Source organism: Myotis davidii, unplaced genomic scaffold, assembly GCF_000327345.1.
Source record: "Myotis davidii unplaced genomic scaffold, ASM32734v1 scaffold71, whole genome shotgun sequence".
Classification (NCBI taxonomy): Eukaryota; Metazoa; Chordata; class Mammalia; order Chiroptera; family Vespertilionidae; genus Myotis; species Myotis davidii.
This window is the reverse complement of record NW_006283588.1, coordinates 3,634,776-3,640,348: the sequence shown is the minus strand read 5'-3', so window position 1 is coordinate 3,640,348 and position 5,573 is coordinate 3,634,776. Positions and strand designations below refer to the sequence as shown.

At 42.0% G+C, this 5,573-nt stretch overlaps 1 protein-coding gene across 1 annotated transcript in view; it reads left to right on the top strand.

The window, feature by feature from the left end:
• Positions 1-5,573, top strand: part of MTMR7 (myotubularin related protein 7) — a 55,203-nt gene that overhangs the window by 11,140 nt on the left and 38,490 nt on the right. The window lies entirely within an intron of this gene.

Here is a 5,573-nt window from a genome sequence, read left to right as displayed (position 1 = left end):
AGGGGGCCGATCCTGCGACTGGAGGGTGATGGGGGTCAACGCCTGAGGGCTCCCAGTATGTGAGAGGGGGCAGGCTGGGCTCAGGGACCCCCCCTCCCACACACACACCCAGTGCATGAATTTCGTGCACCGGGCCCCTAGTCTATAATAATAAAAGCATAATATGCTAATTAGACCGGACAGCCGGTTAGGAGCCAGTGGTCCCAGATTGCGAGAGGGTGCAGGCCAGGCTAGGGACCCCCACCCCACCCTGCACAAATTTCGTGTACCAGGCCTCTAGTTTTAAGTAATAAAAGTAATGTAAGAACATTGCAGAGAATTTACAAAAAAGAGAGAAAAGAGAAAACACACCCACCACCCCATTGCCCTAACACTCTTCTGTTAAGATTTAACATTTTCCTTCAGATGTTTTTCTCATCTGCATAGTTTAATAATTTTTTCTATAAGTAATGTATTTCATTGTTTAAAATTGGAAAATACAGAGGAACGGAACCATTCAAATACCTATAACAAACATAGAGTCATACTACGTGTGTTCTGCCTTTCTTCACATGGCATATGTATTTTTTCTGCCAATAAATATATTTTATATTGTTTAAAACATTATATACTACTAGAGGCCTCCTGCATGAAAAATCATGCACTTGGGGCAGGGGGGGTGGTACCTCAGCCCAACCTGCACCCTCTCGCAGTCCAGGATCCCTCAGGGGATGTCCACCTGCCAGCTTAGGCTCACTTCCTGGGGGAATGGGCCTAAACTGGCAGTCAGACATCCCTTTGGCAGCCTGGGAGCCCTCAAGGGATGTCCGACTGATGTCTTAGACCTGCTCCCCTTGGGGACATCCTTAGTCAGACATCCTTAGTGCTGCCGAGGAGGCAGGAGAGGCTCCCGCCACCACCACTGCACTCACAGCCATCAGCCCTGCTTGTGGCTGAATGGAACTCCCCCTGTGGGAGTGCACTGACCAGGGGGCAGCTACTGCATTGAGCATCTGCCCCTTGGTGGTCAGTGCGCGTCATAGCGACTGGTCGTTCTGCTGTTAGGGTCAATTTGCATAATATCCTTTTATTATATAGGGTTACATCATAGGTCTATATCATAGTTGGTCTGCGTAGTTCCTCTTTTTAGACATTTAGATTATTGTTATTTACCATTATTTTAAATAACATAGTGAGAATATTCTGGTAACTATACCTTTGCCACATTGAAAATCCTTTTTTAAAGAAAGCTTCCTATCTGTGGAATTTCTAAGTCCAAAGGTTTACACAAGTTTTTGGACATATTGTCAACAGAACTGCAAAAAAGTTGTGCCAGTTTCTATAAATTTCCAGGAGTTGTGTATGAGAATGCTTGATTCTTGGCACCCTCCCCAGTAAAGAGTTTATTTCTTTAAAAATCTCTGGACAACTTGATGGTGAGACAGGTGATTTCTCATTTTAATTTCATATGCTTGCTTTGTATGTGCTGACTGACCATTTATACCTTATCTGCTGTTAATTGAGAACATTTCTGGTTACATATTTTGAATCTTGATTATTTTCTTCATCCTGTTATAAGGATTTTCTGTATTGCTATACAGGATGTGTATCAGTCAGTTAAATTATCATATAACATTTTATCAAATGAATGTACCATAATATACTTCAGTATTCCCATTATTAGATACTTAGATTACTCATTTTTAAAACCATGTGAATTTATTAACTAATCATACTGTTAAATTTGAACAAATGCCAGCCTGGTTGGTGTGAAATGGGTCTCAGTGTGATTTTATTTCCATCCCCTTCATCACTAGCAAGTCTGAGCGTGTGTTTATTGACAATTTAAGTTGACTCTTCTGTGAATTGCCTATTCATATTTTTGGTCCTTTTTTCCCCTCTAAGGTTGTCCCTTTTTATTGATTTGTAGAAATTTTTATGTATTCTAGAGAATAATCTGTTATCATGTTGCAATCATCTCCTCTCCAAAGATATTTCTATGCTGTTTCCAGGGTATCCCTTGATCCTCGGAAGTTTTGAGTTGTCAATCTTTACGAATTTGGTTCGTGTTTTAGTATATTGTTTTTTCAGTATTTCTGGTCTTTTTACTAACAATACAGTTTGACACTGTACAATTTCAGTAATTACATTTCATTAATTATGGTTGTTATAGCTTTGTAATAAATCTTGATATCCTACAGGACAGGGCCTTTGATGTTGCTCTTCTGAATATCTCAAGTTCATAGATTAGTTGGGATAGGATGGATGATTTCATGATACTGAATTTTCTTCATAATGACACATAAATCTAACAACCATAACCCTACACTGTAAGTAGACATTGGGGCCTTTTTGTCTCAACCATTATGAAGTATCTGGCTAATGTAACCAGATAGCCGGTTCTCACACTGAAGCCAACCTCTGCAGTGCATGGTTAGCCTGGAAACGAAAGGAAGGAAAACCCAAAGTTAGCAAAGAAAATTTTTTAACAGGACACACCCTTGGGTCAGGAAGACAACTTGGTAGCATAATATTTTCTTGGGAACCCAGGTTCTTCCTATTTTTAATGAGATTTTCATCTGGAATTAGCACCACAAACATGACTCAGATTTAGTCACTTTAAGTCCTATACGGTAGAGGCTGCAAAACATGAGTCCCTTAGCATTGCCTTTCAGACGTAACACACAGCAAACCAAAACTAACAACACACCGATTGTGTCGAAACAGAAAAGGTGAAAACCCAGGGAATTTTCTGATTTTACAAATATTGAAATAGGGGAAAAGATGTTCACCCTTCTTTATTACCAATTTAGAAATATAAAAAGAGTTGGTTCTTTCAAAAATTTTGGATGACACTGCACTGAGAAGGTTATGTCTTCATCCATTACTTTGGTTTTTAACCTCCTGGTTGAGAAGATGTTTAATTTTTCTTCCTTCTTTTACATGAGTTATTCTCAGAAATTGTTTGACGTAAGTGGAGCTGGAGGTGCCATCTGATGGGGAGGAAGCTATTGTCCAGGGTGGAATGACACCACCCAGAGAGTACAAAGACAGTCCTGCCATTTTCTATTCACTGCTCTTGGGCAGGCAAATTATTATTATTATCATCATCTCTGTCATCATTACTATTATCCCTATTTATAAGATACTGTGCATGGTAGTCTAACTCTCTAAAGTAAGATTTTCTTTTGTACCTAACTCCTGAAATTATCTTTTATTATATATATATATGGCTAATATGCAAAGTGGGCCCCGGCCGGCAGCCTGAAGGCCCTGATTGGGCCTGATTGCTGGCCGGGCCTAGGAACCCTACCTGTGCACGAATTTTGTGCACCAGGCCTCTAATATAACATAATTGACATTCATTACTAGGCTAACATTTTAATCTATTTCTCTTGGAGTAAAATTTAAAGTATAATCCAAACCAGTAATTTTTTAAAATTTTGTTTATTTTTGTTCTCCACAGCTATGTTTTATGTATTATTTTGATTTATATATAAATCATTTTATGCTGCTCATACTCTATTTCTTCTCCCCATTACACCATGAATTCCTTGAAATAAATTATAGGTCCTAAAAGTTGAAAAAGAAAGTTATCTATGTAGCTATATCTCCGTTCTTGATAAGCAGCTCTTATTTCAAAGTGCTCAATTGAGTGATTCGTCCTCAGGAAATACAGAGATCTGAGTAAGATGCCTTAGATGGTACCTCAGATGGATCTTATCTTGCAATTCAAAATACATTCACTGGACGATTGTAATCAGGCCAACGAAGATCAGTAATAAAGCTTTATTACTGCCCGAGCACCTAACATAATGCCTAGTGCGTAATAAGTATTCAGTAAAACTTGTCTAGTGAGTGAAAGAATTCCCAAAACGATTCCTCTTGGCAAGACCAACCAAGACACGCAAGCACTCCAGGCAGGCTAATTCATTTAGTGGAGGACAAAGAAAATTGTTTCCTTATTAATAAAAAATGATGCAGAAAGCATTTTATTTATTTTTTTTAAAATATATTTTATTGATTTTTCACAGAGAGGAAGGGAGAGAGATAGAGAGTTAGAAACATCGATGAGAGAGAAACTGATCAGCTGCCTCCTGCACATCTCCCACTGGGGATGTGCCCGCAACCCAGGTACATGCCCTTGACCGGAATCGAACCTGGGACCTTTCAGTCCGCAGGCCGACGCTCTATCCACCGAACCAAACCGGTTTCGGCCAGTAAGCATTTTCACCTAATCTACTTTCATTGGCTGTGACAGTCAGTGTAAAGAAAATTCAGCAGAAAAGCTTGGGGTGGTGTACACAGTATGGTGTATAGATGATGTGGTACAGAATTGTGCACTTGAAACCTGTGTAACTTTGTTAACCAGTGCCACCCCAATAAAGTGAATAAAAAGGAGCTGGGGTGGGGGGGGAGAAAAGCATTTGCTCCTTTTCTGAACTTCTCATATTCTCTCTGAACTTTTGTATGTGACTTTCCAAACCAGGCAACATTTGGGGAACTGCACCGAGTGGTTTGAGAATTTGGTGGCGTACACTGTGCTGTGCATCAGTGATTGTCGGGATGTTGGCTGTACCTGCGTGAGCCTGTTGCAAAAAAGGCGGCAGCCAGTGCTGCTTACTTAGGCTTGTTGTTTTTATTTCCGACTGAAAGTGCTGTCGACTTTCATGAAAGCAGGATGAATTCACTTTTTCCAAATTGGTTAGGTAGATGTACCTTGAAACCCAAGTTAACTGGCATCGTGAGTCTGACTTTAGAGCTTTTCATGCAAGTGCTTATCAGAATGTCCCCAATTCCAGCTCTCGCCCTCAGAGTCTTCCCCTGGAGACCCCACAGGAGAGCAGGAGGCCCTGTGACTGGCATTGCTGTGCTCCCGGCGGGGTGGCCTCGAGGCTGGTACAGGCCTGACCACGATTGTCTGGGCTCGGGTTGGTGAGCTCCCAGTCCTTGCACCTGCCGGCCACCAAGCTCTGCCTTTTCCTCCTCTATGTAGAGCGAGCCCAGGGACTAGGAGAGGGCAGGAGTCTTCCTCTCCTTGTGGAGAGAGAGGACCTGGGTGGAGAGACAACAGCTGGGTCCCTGAGTAGGGCGGGGCTGAGTACCAAGGAGAGTGGGCTCTGGGTGTCTGCCTTCTCTCTGGTGCCCTCCCAGTTATGGTCCCCATCAGAGTCATGACCTGGGCCAAGCTGGGCATCTTTCGACCTTGGGAGGCCATCAGAGGACCTGGCAGAAGCTCCCGAGTTCCTAGCTCAGCTCTTGCTCCTTAAAAATGCTGTATGTAGCCCTGGCCGGCGTGACTCAGTGGTTAGGGCCTCAGCCTGTGCACCAGAGGGTCATGGGTTCAATTCCCGGTCAACAGCATGTACCTGGGTTGTAGGTTTGCTCCCTGCTCCCAGTTGGAGCACAGGCAGGAGGCAACCAGTCAGTGTATCTCTGTCACATCAATGTTTCTCTCTCTTTCTCCCTTCCACTTTTCTGAAAAAGCAATGTAAAAAATATCCTTAGGTGATGTTTAACAAAAAAAAGAAAGAAAGAAAAGCTGTATGTCATTAGCATGCTAAAGCATCTCACCCATTACTTCATTATTCTCA